Raw genomic sequence first — 16,729 nt, 5'->3', positions numbered from 1 at the left:
GATCAGAGACATGTACCAGATTTTGTACAGTCAAAAAAAAAAAGCAACAAAAACCACAGAAATGAGAAACAACACTGCAACTGAGTTTACTTACAGCGGAACAAACTTGAAGACAATGCAGGGTAGACCAGACCTCTAAGACCTATATTGACCTGGCATTGGGATTCCCAGGGGAAGCCATTCTTTAAAGGGAATTGCAAGCGGATTTTCAGGTTCCAGGTAATTTGGTTGACGTAACTGTTCAGTATTTCCTTTCAAGCAGCAGACTCAACTTTCCACATTTAAATGTGAAAAAAAATATAATGATAAAACCAAGAACCAAGTAATTTCTTAGTTACCAAGAAGACAAAACGTGATTTATTAAAAATCAAAAAGAAGAAAGCAGAGCTAGATTTGGTTTCCCTCTTTCACACAAACAGCTCTATGCATTTGTGTAGTTTGTCCAGTCTTCTCCCTGGGTCAGGTGTCTAACCTATAAAATGAGAGAAGTGGTATCTAATGCCCCATCTAATTATAACTTTTATAGCTATAGATGGCACTAGCCTTGAATATTTATTTATCTGGGCAATAATTACTTACAATTCAGTTAAGTAGCAACTGAGGGCATTTCTTCAGAATTGATTCAAAGAAAGACAGAAGCGGGTGAAAGAAAGTAACTTTGATCAGCAGATAAGAAACACAGTCAAGGTAATTGTGAGCCTATTTGATGGGGTGTTTCATCTTTTCAGAGACAAGCTGTTATAGGAAGAAAAATACTACTTCACTCTTCTCCATTGGATTTGAATTCATAACCCTTTTCATACTGACCTACTCCTTCCACTCACACTTACTGTGTAGAGTACACGTGGTTATCACCCACATTTTGGAAAAGAATATCAAATATCAAAATGAGAAAGTTTAAGTGACATCCTGAAGAGTCAACTATCTGGTGGAGATTGCATACATATCCGTGTAAGACCACTAATTGATGCCATCCAAGAGGAAAAAGCAATTTTCATCTTAACTGGTTTTGAAGAATGAGACATTATGAGGTAAAAGACAAAATGTCCATTAAGTAGGTGATTTGGAGGACATGTTCTCGAAAACTGTTTGGATGTGAGAACTAAATGGAATTTTCAGAGTCATTGGGATTAGAAGGTCAATTGTTGGGAAACAGACTAGCAAGTGAAGGTAAAACAAAGCAGGACTCCAAAGGGAATACAGGAGACATGCTGATCAGATGGATATGCACCTCTTTGCAAGGGTGGGTCCCAAATATGAGGCACTTATTCATTCATGTAACAAATAGTTCAAGAGAACATATTACATGCTGAGCTCTTTCTAGGTCCTGGGGAAAAAGTTTTGAAAATAAATGGTACTTTTCTTTGATGAGTCCATGATCTAGTTGTGTAGGCAGACAATTAATACCAAAGCAATAAGGTAATTTTTATGATGGAGGAGGGCATCAGTAATAGAATACATTATGATTTCTTAGGAATAAATTAGTGAAAAATAAAATGGGTTTGTATTATGCAGATGTTGTGTGAGTAAGAGTGACAGAGATGAAGTTGGGTGGCAACAGAGTCCCGATCACAAAGATTTTGAAAGCCATGCTTAAGAGTTTGAATTTTATCTTCTAAGGAGTGTGGAGCCACTGAAGAATTTTGAGTGGCAGGAAATCATCAGATTTTTGTTTTTAAATACCACATTAGTGATTTGTAGGTAATTCATGGGATAGAAAAGGGCATGAAACTTAAACTTGGGAGGAGGCTCAGTTAATGGAGACCCAAGCTAGACCAGGATAGGTAGAAAGGTTCCAGTAGTAAATAATAAAGGAGACTATGAGATGGAATGGAAGGACATGAATCTTGTATGCAGAAATATACAACATTAAATTTCCTCTCATTTTGTTGGTCATTGTCACTTTAAAATGTTTGTCATTGGTACAATGTATTCTGTTAACCACTTCAAGTCTTTGAAAATAGGATGGCAGAGGTAAGCTGAGAGAGTAAAAAGAAGATATTAACACTAACATATATCTCTACTGTTACCTTTCAAAGAGTTGCCCCATTTTCTTCTTCTTGATTATAAAAATACCTTTTTGTTTTACTTTCTGGACAGACATCCATGCTTCCCTTGCTGACTAGAGGTTTCTTCCTTTGTAGCTGCAAGACCCTGCTTACCCCAGTTGGGAAGAAGATCCTAATTTTCCTTGCTCTTTAGAGGATTCTAGATTCCATTTTTATTATTCTGCATTCTTTTCCAGAACCCTAGCCTCTGGAATCCTATGAGAATTAAAAATTCCTGGCCTGCTTTGCTGATTTTGATTTCCTGATTTCTGTGGCTGGACAGAAATTCTGGTTTTCCTTGCAGACTAAATATCCCTTGCTTTCTTTGAGTGCTACCACGGCTTTGCTTATTAGAATCCTTTGGTCTTCCTTGATGGCTAGCTTCATTTTTCCCCTCTAGAATAAGTGCAAATTCTGGGCTCTCTTCTAGTTTGAAAACACTTGTTTTCTGAATTTTAATTGAAGAAACTGAAATGGTATCAAGAGCAAAAAAAATTCAAGTTTAAAATGGGCAAAAAAATAATAATAATAATAAAAATGTGCAAAGGATATGAGCAGAAACCTCACCAAAGAAGACATTCAGGCAGCTAACAGACACATGAGGAATTGTAATCATTTACTATTTGACAAATGAAAATCAAAACCACAATGAGACACAATCTCACCCCCACATTACTGGCACTAGTCAAAAAAAACAAAAATAAAAAATGCTGGAGAGGTTGCAGGGAGATTGTAGCTCTTATGTACTGCTGGTGGGAATGTAAAATGTACAGCCATTATAGGACAGGGTAGAACTGCCCCATAGGCTTTCTAAGGAGTGGCTGGTGGATTCAAACTACTGACCTTTGGGTTAACAGCTGATCTTTTAATCACTGTGCCTCCAGGGCTCCATGGATCCAAAAATCCTAAATAAAATCTTAGCATGCAAAATCTAGCATTGCATAAAATGTTGCCAAAATACGACTATTTTTTTTATTCACTGGCAATATATGACTGATTCATTTTGTATATTTTATATATATATATATATATATAAATTGATCACATTAATGGCTTATCCCTCTGAAAATTACATTATCTTAATAAACAACCATAAAAGCTGACAGTAAAAGAAATCTGTACATGTTAAAATATTCCTAAAAAACCAGAATAGGTTATATTACTTGTGCATACAAATTCAAAATCATCCACAATTAACTACTACTCAGTATTATGAATAAGTACATATCTGGTGAAGGTGTGAAGAAAATAAGGAGTGATAAATAGAATGTTGCATCTGAAGAGTCCCTCTGGGGTGACACGCGTATGCAATTTGAGGGGAACAATAACGAGGACTGCAAGCATTTTGGATTTGTTTTATTTTTTAATTCCATTTCTGCTTCCATGGGTGTTTATTTTGTTATTGGTATATAATTTTAAAAAATGTGTAAATACTTTAATCCTATTTTTATGCATGAAATTTCATACTGATATATTAAGAACTTATTTTTAAGTTGTATACTTTGATTATATCTAGGTTATCTCTCTGTGTTTTATGGCCAGATTGTCGCAAATATGCAGAAGGCCCACTATATTCCTGCCACAGGAGACTAAGTCCAGTCTGTGCATCCAATGGTGTCACGTATGGCAACAAATGCATGTTTTGCAATGCACAGAGGCAAAAGCACAATAGTAAATATCTCCATTTTTACTTATTTAAATATCAGTTGCAAAATACTAGGAACTACTACTGTGTTGCCCTTAGACTATTCACAGTATATACAGAACACAACTGTTTTATTTCTGTTAAACCCTGAGGATATTTGCTTGAACTGTACCCTGGAGAAGACAATTTTGAAAGTAGGTTAGCTTGAGCTATTATATGATGGTGTCAGACTGCCAGCAAATATTCAAATTAATAAACAGTATTTAATTTAATTTTTTTTTAATTAATTACTAGAGATGGACCAATGGGACCAAAAATGGAAGCCGAAGGGTTAAACTGTGGATTATCTCATCCTCTCCTTCATATCAGGGTGTGTCCCAGAAGTGAATCACGGCTTTAGAAATAGCCCCCACAGGAGAGGGGAGAACCAGTTCAGGGCCTGTGATGTGGCTGGAACCAGCAGCTTAAAGAGATAGGGCCCAGGAGCTCCATCTTGTCTTTTGTTCAAATGCTTACTTACTGAAAAATAGTTAGGGAACCATCAGGAAATCTAACACTTTGTTTTCTTTCTTTCTTCTTCTTCGTTTTTTTTTCTCTCACTCTCTCTATAGAGATAGCAATGGTGAAATTACTTTTAACCATTACAGCCCCTGTCGACTTCATGATGTGGCTCTACATTGATATGACCCCTGTTGTAATCCTATTTTCCTGATGAATTCCAAGGAACTTTTCAACCAGTGCCTAAAATCCTTGATGAGTAGGTGATTCCTGCGTTGACAATTTCAAAACTTGAATTCTCTGTCAATGTCCAAATATTTGATGAAAATTTGAAAAACCTTTTGGTTAGCAGCCATAGCTCTTAACCACTATGCTACCGGGGTTTCAAAAAAACCATTAGCTTAATTATATGTTTAAAATCTGAAGTATAAGACATTTCAATCAGTAAGTACTTAATAAACGTGTTGCGTCATATTTCCTCTATTGAAATGACTTTTATTTTTGTGGTTGGGAACATTTGAGCAGCTAGAGAGAAATGAACAGTCACATACAGAAGGGAAATGATAAGACTAAGCTCTGGGTACTCAGGAGAAACCCTGTAGGCAAGAAGGCAATTGGGATGACATATATGAAACCTTGAAAGAAAAAAATTGCCAACAAAGAATAATATATCCTGAAAAGTTCTTGATAAAATACGATGGTGAAATTAGGACATTTCCTGATAAACAGAAATTAAGAGAATATGTAAAAACCAAATCAAACTTACAAGAATTGTGAAAGGGAGTCCTTCGGTTGAAGATCAAACAACACGAGATGACAGACTGAATCTAGGGCACAAGACTGCATCAGCCAGATACCAACCTAGATAATGAACTCTAAAGGCTAAATCAAACTAAAAGATTTACAATAGGGAATCAGAAAGGTTAATCTGTAAATGACAACAATGTCAGAACAATAAAAGAGGGAATAAAAGGTGTAGGTATAGAACTTTCAAGTGGTAAGGAAATCAAGACAATACCCAGTATTAAAAGAGTGGTTCAAACTTAGGGAGATAAAGGTAAATTTCAAGGTAACCCAAAAGAAAGTTAACAAACTTACTCAACAAAATAAAGAAAAACAGAAACTCTCAGTAAACACAAAACAAACACAAAAACAAAAGAAATAAAAAAAATCCACAAAGAAAAGGAATTCAGCACATGAAAGTAAGAGGAACAAAGAAAATGTCAAACTACAAAAAAAAAAAAAAATTACAAAATGACAGCAATAAACTCACAGTTATCAATAATTACACTGAATGTAAATGGCCTAAATGCACCCATAAAGAGACAGAGAGTGACAGAATGGATTATAAAAACAGGATCTATCGATATGCTGTCTAAAAGAGACACACCTTGGAAACAAAGATATAAATTTATTAAAAATCAAAGGATGGAAAAAAGTATATCAAACAAACAGCAACCACAAAAGAGCAGGAGTGGCTAAACTAATCTCAGATAAAAATAAAACTAAAAACACATGGCCATCAATTCGATTCTAACTCAAAGCGACCCTAGACCCCAGCGACCTTAGAGGACAGAGTACAGCTGTCCCATAGAGTTTCCAAGGAGCACCTGGCAGATTTGAACTGTCAACCTTTAGGTTAGCAGCCGTAGCACTTAACCACTACGCCACCAGAGTTTACCAGATAAAAAGAGACTTAAAAAAAAAAAAAAACTACCATAAAAGACAAGTAAAAGCATTATAGAATTATTAAAGAGACCATTCATCATGAAGACAACCGTAATAAAAATCTACACATCCAATGACAGGGCTCCAAAATACATAAAACAAGTGCTAACAGCATAGAAAAGAATAAATACCAATTCAACAATAACAGTAAGAGACTTCCACACACCACTCCTGGTATAGGGCAGAACAACTAGAGAGAAACTCAAAAAAGATAAAGGAGATTTAAAGGCCACAATCAGTCAACTCGACCTCATAGGCATGTATAGAGCACTCCACTCAACAGATGCGAAGTACACATTTTTTTTTTCCAATGCACATGGAACATTCTCCATAATAGACCACATCTTAGGCCACAAAGCAACCCTCAAAAAAGCCCTAGTACAGATGGCCTCACTGGAGAATTCTACCAAACATTCAGAAAAGAGCTTACGCCAGTTTTACTCGAATTATTTCAGAATACAGAAAAGGAGGGGATACTTCTGAATTCATTCTATGAAACCAGCATAGCCTTGATACCCAAACCAGGCAAAGACACTACAAAATAAGAAAATTACAGACCAATATCCCTCATGAATATAGCTACAAATATTCTCAACAAAACTCTACCCACCCAAGACTCTAGCCAACAGAATTCAGCATCATATATATTTAAAAAAAAAAAAAAAGATAAAAAAAATTACACTATGACCAAGTGGGATTCATACTAGGTATGCAAGGATGGTTCAACACTAGAAAATCAATCAGTGTAAACCACCACATTAAAAAAATAAAAGAATCTCATGATCATCTCAATCAATACAGAAAAGGCATTTGACAATGTCCAACATCCTTTCCTGATAAAAACTTCCAATAAAATAGGTATGGAAAGGAAATTCCTCAACCTAATAAAGGGCACCTATATCAAACCAGGAAACCCTGGTGGTGAAGTGGTTAAGAGCTACAGCTGCTAGCCAAAATGTTGATAGTTTGAATCCACCGAGGAGCTAACAGAAACATGAGGAAATACTCTCGATAACCAGCCATTAGAGAAATGCAAATCAAAACCGTAATGAGATAACATCTCACCCCAACACTTCTGGCACTAATCAAAAAAACAGAAAATAACAAATGTTGGAGAGGGTGTGGGGAGATTGGAATTCCTATGCACTGTAGGTGGGAATGTAAAATGGTACAACCATTTTGGAAAAGGATATGATGCTTCCTTAAAAAGCTAGAAATAGAAATACCATATGATCTGGCAATACCACTACTTGGAATATATCCTATATAAATAAGACCTGTCACATGACTAGCCACATGCACACCCATGTTCATTGCAGAATTGTTCACAATAGCAAAAACCGGAAACAATCTAGAAGCCCATCAACAGATGAATGGATAAACAAACTGTGGTACATATACACAATGGAGTATTACGCAACGATAAAGAACAAGGATGAATCTGTTAAGCATCTCAGGACATGGATGAATCTGGAGGGCATTACGTTGAGTGAAATAAGTCAATCACAAAAGGACAAATGTAATATGAGACCACTACTATAAAAACCCATGAAAAGATTTATGCACAAAAAGAAACAATCTTTCATGGGTACGAGGGAAGGTAGGGTTGCAGAGGGAAAAACTCTAAACAGTCAATAGTAAAGTGGTAACTTTGGTAAAGGGTAAGACAGTGCACAATACTGGGGAAGCCAGCACAACCTTTACAAGGCAAGGTAATGGACGCTTCATGGACACATCCAAACTCCCTTAAGGATCAAATTTCTGGGTTGAGGGCCGTCAGCACCATGGTCTCGGGGAACATCTGACTCAATTGGTATAAAGAAAATGTTCTACATTCTATTTTGGTGAGCAGCATCTAGGGTCTTAAGAGCTTGTAAGGGGGCACCTAAGATACTGGCTACCACCCTAGAGTGCTCTGACAGGGATCACAATAGAGGGTCCCAGTCAGGGCTGGAGAAAAATGTATAACAAAATTCTAACTCAAAAAAAAAAAAAAAAGACCAGAATTACTGGTCTGACAGAGACTGGAAAAAACCCAGGATTATGTCCCCTGGACTCTCTTTTATCTCTGCAATGACGTCATACCTGAGGTTCATCCTTCAGCCAAAGAGTAGGCAAGCCCATAAAACAAAATGAGACTTAATGGGCACACCAGCCCAGGCGAAAGATGAGAAGGCAGAAGAGGACAGAAAAGCTGGTAATGGGGAGCCTAAAGTTGAGAATGAAGAGTGTTGACATGTCATGGGGTTGGCGACCAATGTCACAAAACAGTATGTGTATTAATTTTTTAATAAGAAGCTAGTTTGCCCTATAAACCTCCATCTAAAGTACAATTAAAAAAAGAGGAGGTGGAGCCAAGATGGTGAAGTAGTCAGATGCTTCCAGTGGTCCCTCTTACAACAAAGACCTGAAAAAACAAGTGAATCAGTTATATATGACAATCTAGGAGCCCTGAACATCAAAGGCAAAGCTGAGGAATCAGACTGAGTGGCAGGAGGAGGGAGAGATGATTCAGAAGTAGTGAGGAGTTGCCAGAACTGACCCAGTGGGAACTGGCACCCTGAAGGCCAGATTGGCTGGCGTGCACAGTGAGGGAAACAGTGGCATTTGGAACATGTTTTCCACATAGGGAGAGACCGAGCTTTGGTGAGTCTACTCACAGCTCTAGGACCAGTGAAAACTGATGCTTAATTGGTAAAATAAAAGTACACACGTCTAACCCACCTCTCAGATCATAAAAACACCTCTTTTGGAAAGAAACTCTCTCCCACTACCAGCTCCCTCCTCGCTCTGCACGAGGTCTGGGCTGGCTTCAGCAACTGCCACTTCCCCTGGGCCAGAAGTAGGAACCATCACATGCCCTAAGCCTTGGAGAGGGAACAAATTAACAAGCAGTAAAAAATAATCTGCTGGCTCCCCTAAGCCAGGAGCTCAGGGCAGAAACAGCTCCTTTGCCTAGGCACAGGCATAAGGGGTCCATGGACTTTAAACACCTCTTACCCCTACATAAACCTGTGTGGACCCATTTCAACAGTGTAGGCCCTTGTTAGCACAGTGCCAACAGGGTATATATTTAAAGCCTAGCTTCACTGTATCAGCTATATGGTGGAGTGCCTAGTTCATGACATTTGACACCACTCTGCCCATTAAGCAGTGTCCTCACCTACCCACATCAGTGGTTGAGGACTGGTGGCTCCACCCATGCCACCTAGCCACCTGCAACAGGGGTCGAAGAATAAGTGGTGTCTCCCAGTCCTTACAGCCAACAGCATCGGGTGCCCATAGGTTGGCTGCAAAACCCACTCACCTACTTACTCTAGGGAACAGGCACATGCTTTCCTCCCAGACACTCAAGGGCAGCTGTCAACCCTCAGCCTTGCTCAGCTCGTGACCACCTATAGCAGCCAGATACCTGTGTATACTCCAATCACTCCTGCCCATCTAGGCCTGTAGATGAGCACCTGTGCCACGCTTGGTGACCGACTACCTGGACACTTGAGCTGAATCCATACAAGAAAAGAAAACGGACTTTTGGGCTCACATACATAATAACAGATCTAACAACCTGGTGACAGGACATTAGAGCTTCGAAGGTGCCAATAATCAAACAAGCCCACACAAGCAGCCTAAGTATTGAATAGCAAAACAAAACAAGAATTAGGAGACAGTAAGGAAACATAAAACAAATGAATATAATAAACTATTGATGTCTCAGAGACAATAGTCAATATCAAATCACAAAAAGAGGCAGGAGATGATGACTTCAGCAAGCCCCAAAGAAACAGCCAAGAAATATTCTGGAGGAAGGGGACTTCTTAGAACTACTGGAGGTAGAATACAAAAGGCTAATATATTGGATTTTCTAATTATAGCTTCAGATCACCCACAAATAGGGACAGTTTAACTTCTTCATTACCAATTTGGACACCCTTTATTTGTTTCTTGCCTTTTCGAACTAGCTAAGACTTCCAAAACAATGTTAAATAGGAGTGGTGATAAAGGGCATCCTTGTCTTGTTCCTGTTCTCAAGGGGAATGTTTTTAGCCTCTCTCCATTGGGAATGACGTTGGCTGTTGGTTTTGCATAGATACTTTTTATTGTATTGAGAAATTTCCCTTCAATACCTATTTTATTGAGAGTTTTTATCAGGAATGGGTGTTGGGCTTTGTCGAATGCCTTTTCTGCATCGACTGAGATGATCATGTGATTGTTTCCTTTGATTTCTGTGGTCGATTACATTGATTGATTTTTTAATGTTGAACCATCCTTCCATACTTGGTATGAGTCCTACGTGGTAGTGGTGTATTATTATTATTATTGATATGGTGTTGAATTCTATTGGCTAGAATTTTTGTATCTATATTCATGAAAGATATTGGTTTGTAATTTTCTTTTTTTGTGGTGTCTTTGCCTCATTTTGGTGTCAGGGTTATGCTGGCTTCATAGAATGAATTTGGAAGTATTATTTCCTTTTCTATGTTCTGAAATAGTTTTAGTAGTACTGGTGTAAGCTCTTCTCTGAATGTTTAGTAGAATTCTCCAGTAAAGCCATCTGGGCCAGGGCTTTTTTTTTGGGGGGGGGGGAGGGGTCATTATCTTGTCAATCTCTTCTCTTGTTATGGGTCTGTTTAGATTTTCAACATCATTTTGTGTTAGTCTGGGTAGGTCGTGAGTTGCTAGAAATTTGTCCTTTTTCTCTAAATTGTCAAATTTGTTGGAGTATAGTTTTTCTTTTTTTTTCTGTTATGATCCTTTTTATTTCAGTTGGGTCTGTTTTAATGTCCCCCGTCTGGGTTGTTTTTCATTCCTTATTTGGGTTATTTGCATTCTCTACTGTTTTTCTTTTGTCAGTTTGGTCAGTGGTTTGTTGATTTTGTTGATCCTTTCAAAACACCAACTTTTGGCTTTGTCGATTCTTCCGATTGCTTTTCTATTCTCTATTTCATTTGTTTCTGCTCTGGTCTTTATTATTTCCTTTCTTCTGGTGGCTATGGACTTCTTTTGCTGTTCTCTTTCTAGTTGTTCAAGGTGGGTAACTAATGTTTTGATTTTGTCCCTTCTTTTTTGATGTGTGCATCTAGTGCTATAAATTGACCTCTGAGGATTGCCTTTGCTGTGTTTCAAAGGTTTTGGTACGATGTGTTTTCATTCTTATTTGATCCTAGGAACTTTTTGGTTCCATCTTTGATATCTTCTACTACCCAGTCTTTTTAAGCAGAGTGTTATTCAGTTTCCATGTAATTGATTTTTTTCCCTTACTTTTCCTGTGATTATTTTCTATTTTGATGGCATTGTGGTCAGAGAAGATACTTTGTATTTTCTCAATGTTTTGGATTTTGTTGAGGGTTGCTCTGTGGCCTAAGATGTGGTCTCTTCTGCAGAACGCTCCATGTGCATTAGAAAAGAATGTGTACTTTGCTGCTTTTGGGTGGAGTGTTCTATATATGTCTATGAGATCAAGTTGGCTGATTGTGCTCTTTAACTCTTCTGTATCTTTGTTGAGTTTCTTTCTAGATGTTCTGTCCTTTACTGAGAGTGGTGTGTTGAAGTCTCCTACTATTATCGTGGAACTGTCAATTTTTTTGTTTTCAGTGCTGTTGGAATTTATGTATTTTGGAGCCCTGTCATTGGGTGCATATGTGTTTATTATGATTAAGTCTTCATGACGGATTGTCCCTTTAATCATATATAGTGCCCTTTTTTGTCTTTTATGGTGGATTTTGTTTTAAAGTCTATCTTATCTGAAATTAGTATTGCCACTCTTGCTCTTTTTTGGTAGTTATTTGCTTGATATATATTTTTTCCATCCTTTGATTTTTAATAAATTAACGTCTTTGTTTCTAAGGTGTGTCTCTTGTAGACAGCATATTGGTGGATCCTGTGTTTTTATACATTCTCCCACTCTGTGTCTCTTTATGGGTGTATTTAGGCCATTTACATTCAGTGTAATATTGATATGTGTGAGTTTATTGCTGTCATTTTATAGTGCTTTTCTTTGTGGTGCTAAATTTTCTTTGTTCCTCTTGACTCTCCTGTGCTGAGTTCTTTTTTTTGTGGATTTCTTTTGTCTTTATTGAGACTTTATGTTTTTCTTCTTTATTTTGATGAGTATGTTTGTTAACTTTCTTTGTGGTTACCTTGAAATTTACCCTATTTTCCTAGGTTTGAACCAATCTATTATTATTTGGTATCACCTTGCCTTCCTCTCCGTTTGAAAGTTCTATACCTATACCATTTATTCCCTCTATTGTTGTTCTGACATTGTTGTCATTTACAGATTAACCTCTCTGGTTCCCTGTTGCAATTATTTTGGTTTTGGATGTCCTTGAGAGTTCATTTCCTACATTGGTATCTGGCTGGTACAATCTTGCATCCTAGATTCAGGCTGTGGTCTGATGTCTGTTCTCACACCAAAGGAACCCCTTTAATAATTCTTGTAAGTTTGGTTTGGTTTTCACATAGTCTATTAATTTCTGTTTATCTGGAAATGTCCTAATCTCACCATCATATTTGAATGAAAGTTTTGCAGGATATATTATTCTTGGTTGCCAATTTTCTTTTTCTTTCAAGGTTTATATATGTCATCCCATTGCCTTTTTGCCTGGATGGTTTCTGCCGAATAATCAGAGCTTAGCTTTATTGTTTCTCCTCTGTATGTGACTTTTTATTTTACTGAAGCTGCTCACAGGGTTTTTTCTTTGTCTTTAGTTTTAGCGAGTATGATTATGATATGCCTTGGTGTTTTTCTTTTGGGGTCTATCCTATATGGGGTTCCCTGAGCTCCTTGGTTGGTCAGCTTTTCATTGTTCATGATATTAGGGATATTGTCTGTCAGCAATTCTTCAATAATCCTCTCTGTGTTTTCCATTTTTCTCTCCCTGTTCTGGAACTCCAATCACTCGTAAATTTTTGCTTTTGATTGTATCCCACATAATTCTCAGGGTTTCTTCGTTTTTCTTTGTTCTTGTTACTGATTTTTCCTCGGAGTTATATCCAAGTGTTTGTCTTCGATTTTGTAGTTTCTGTCTTCCATCATTTCAAAGCTGGTCTTCAGCCCTTCTATGACACTGTCCATTTCTGAAATCTTGTTGTTTACCTTTCGTATTTTTAATTGTTGTTTTGAATGATTTCTATTTGAGAACTTATTTTGGCATTTTGTTCCTTATTATTTTCCTGAATTGTTCAATTTTGTGTGTGTGTGTATTTTCCATGAATTTGTCTGCCTTTTCTATAAATTTCATTATTTTTTCATAGTTTTTGTCTTCTTTTTGCTTCAATTCTTGGACTGCTCTGAATATTAGGGATTTGAATTCCCTATCAGGTGGTTCTAGTGCCTTTTCTTCTTTTGGAAAGTCATCTGGTGTTTTATTTTGGACACCTACTGGAACTATCCTGTCTTTTTTTTTTTTTTTTTTTTTAAATATGTTTTGATATTGGCTGCTGTCTTTGGGACATTCAGTAGTTATTTTCTTCATTTCTTTATTGTACATTGTTTGTTTCATCCTTCCTTTTTTGTTTTATTTCATTATGTCTGAGCAGGCAGGCTGTGCATTCTTTGTTGTTTGCTCCTCTGTAGTCACAATAATTTTCACCTCCTTGTCCAATGGGCAGGGCCAGTCATTTAGCTATTCAGGGTACATTCAGCTGAAGGGGAGGGGCTAGGATGGGTTGTTTTTGGCATGTGCTAGGGCCAACAGGGAAGGCCAGGAATCAGTGCTGGCAGGTCCCAGTAGGCCATGCCTGTGCTGCTTGGGGCCATGATGCTCAGTGGATGGTGCAGGTAGGCAGGAAATAGTGCAGAGGTTGCAAAGGGTGGAACTAATAGGGGTATGGGAAAGAGGAGAGAGAGGAGAGAGAAACAGGAGCCCAAAACAAAGAAGCAGACAAATAAAGAAAAAAAAAAGAGCGCTAAGGGAGCTTGCAATTGGAATGGATAGATGAGAAACCAGAAATGGAGAAAAACAAAAAGGGAAAAAGAAAGAAAAAATAAATAAAAATTTGGAAAAGAAAAGCCCCAGGAGTCCCAATAGTGGGACTTCTAACACAGGGAAGAGTGGCTCCCAGGCTGCACAGTATAGCCTGGCTAGAGGGGGTACAGATGTTACACAGCACCAGGTGTTCAGGAGACGGGAAAAGAAGATGAGTGTAGAGACATGAGAACTAAGAAACGGAGAAAGACAGAAAGGTGAAAAGAAAGAAAAGAAAAAGAGGGGGGAAAAAGAAAGAAATGCCCCCAGGGATCCCACCTACGTGGCTGTGCAGATTCCGGGAGTGGCTCCTCAGCCATGCTGTGCAGCCCAGCTACAAGGGGCTCCCAAGCTGTGAAAAGAAAAATAAAACAAACAAACATAGCAGAACAAAGCAAAACAAGGGCGAAAAAAGCCCCAGGGATCCCACCAGCTTGGTGTCAGGGGCTGGGGGAGTGGTTCCCGAGTTGAGCGTGGCTTCACAGCCTTTCAAGAAGAAGCAAAGATGACACATGGATCCAGGTGTTCCAGAGAAAGGAGGAGGTGATAGGAGGCACACAAGAAACCAAAAGAGATGGAAAGAACCAACACCAGCTCAGGGGCCCCGCCACTGTGGGCAGGGCAAGTCCACGCAGCCTGGGGCCAAAGCAGTTGCCTCCCAGCCAAGAGACTGCAGCTGGCTGAAAACACAAGAGGCCGAGGAGGAGGAGTGAGGAAGGGGAGGTTAGGAAAGCGTATATTGCTCATTACTGGGTGCTCTGTCTCCTGCTGAGAACTTCGTGATGTTGCTTTCTCATACTCCCTGATGTCGATCTCCAAAGTGGGTGGGGTGAAGGCAAGCAGCACAAATGTTACACTTCCCGGCCAGCGGAGTCATTGCAGCCGGTCAGGAAGCTCAGAGGTAGAGCAGCGGGGAGAGAATGTGGGGTGGGAAAGTGCCTATCACTGGTTACCGGGTGTGCTGTCTCCTGCTGGGAGTTCTGCAAAGCTGCTTTCCTGTGCTCACTGTCTGCTGATCCCTGACAGGAGTCCAAGATGGCGGATCCGTGCTGCGTTAGCTGATGGCACCTAGAGCATGTATCTCCGCTCGCTCTCAGTCCTCTGTCAGTTTATTATTCCATTCGGTGCTTGGCTGAGTTCTTTATCTCTTCATTTGACATTTCAGGTTCCAGGAATGATGTTTTTCTCTGTTTTACTTAGTTTCTCAGTTCTTTGCTGTGGAGGGATGGCGTGCTGCTTTTGTCTATGGCGCCATGTTGGCCAGAAGAAAGATCGGTTTTTTTCTTGAGATCAGTATGTTAATAGTAAAGATTATAGGGAAAAACAAATAAACAAACATAGAAAAATACTGAAAAAAAGAAAGACAAAGCTATAGACTAACTCTACTAAATATTGAAACATTCTATATAACCTAAAATTTAAAATGTGGTACAAGTAAATAAATATGGTGAAATCCAAATAAGGTCATTAGTTAGGTTAATAGTAATGCACCATATCAATTTGCTGGTTTTGCTACCATAGAATGGTTATGTAGGATGTTATCACTGGAAAAGATAGGTAAGGGGTCAAAAAGGAACTCACTGCACAATTTCAGCATCTTCTTATGAGTCTAAATTTATTTTGACATAAAATTCATAAAATAGACAGATACATAGATGGATAGATGCACTTGAGTCAATTCCAACTCCTGGTGACCCTATGCACAACAGAATGAAATGTTGCTCAGTCCTGTGCCATCGTCCTGGTAGCTGGCATGTTTGAGTCCACTGCTGCAGTTATGGTGCTAATCCATCTCTCTCATTCACACTGGCCCTCTACTTCACCAAACACGATGTCCTTCTCCAGTGATTGATCCCTTCTGATGACATGTCCAAGTGTGTTGGACAATGTTACTTTGTGATTCATAAGTATATATATAAAAAAAATAGTATACATTGGCTAATTTTCAGAAGTAAATCACCAGTTCTTTCTTTCTAGCCCATCTTAGTTTGGAATCTAAGCAGAACCCTGTCCACTACAGTCATCCTGCTGGTATTTGAAATACTGGTAGCATAACTTCTAACATCACAGCAACATGCAAGCCACCTAATTACAAAAAAATGGCAGACGTGTGGTGGATAAAATATACTAACACGACAGGCATCATCAGATCAGTGGTCCTGGGTGTTAGGGGAAGGAGAAAGAATTGACTAAAAAGCAGCACAAAGGATTTTGGATGTCTGAAGGAAATATCCTATATCTTGACTGTGGTGGTGTTTGCACAGTTGTGTAAGTTTGTCTATATTTATAGAACTATACACCTCTAAAACTTTAATTTTATTGTGTGCAAATTCTACTTCGATAAACCTGAAAAATAATTTTAAAACGTCAGTTATATTCTCTAATAGTTGCACTTCCTACACTTAGTTCTGATGGTATATTACCTACATCTACTATGAGAAGCATTTATTTATTTATTTAAGCTTAGGGCCATAGGATTAATAAACTATTGAATTGCTGAGTTTTATTGAAATCTTAATGAGAATTTGACAACCCAATATTAAGGTTCCTCACAACTTAAAAATGTTGAATCCCCAAATGAAGGTTATGCTCTGAGCATTCTTAAAGTAGCATGTTTTTTTGTATCATTTTTTTGGTCCTTCAAAAAGTAGCAATTCATAACTGGTGGATTGAACGATTCCTATTACTGAGTGCAAAATGTTCATCAGAATAACAGAGTCATCTCCATTGGGATGTTTTCCCTTGGATCATGCTATGGAAGTCATCTCTGAACCAACTTAACTAAGTATAATCTTTACCATAAATGGTGGCATATTACATGCAGCCAAATGATGCTTTTATAG

This window comes from Elephas maximus, chromosome 2 (assembly GCF_024166365.1).
Source record: "Elephas maximus indicus isolate mEleMax1 chromosome 2, mEleMax1 primary haplotype, whole genome shotgun sequence".
NCBI classification, from domain to species: Eukaryota; Metazoa; Chordata; class Mammalia; order Proboscidea; family Elephantidae; genus Elephas; species Elephas maximus.
Note: the sequence above shows the minus strand (reverse complement) of the source record.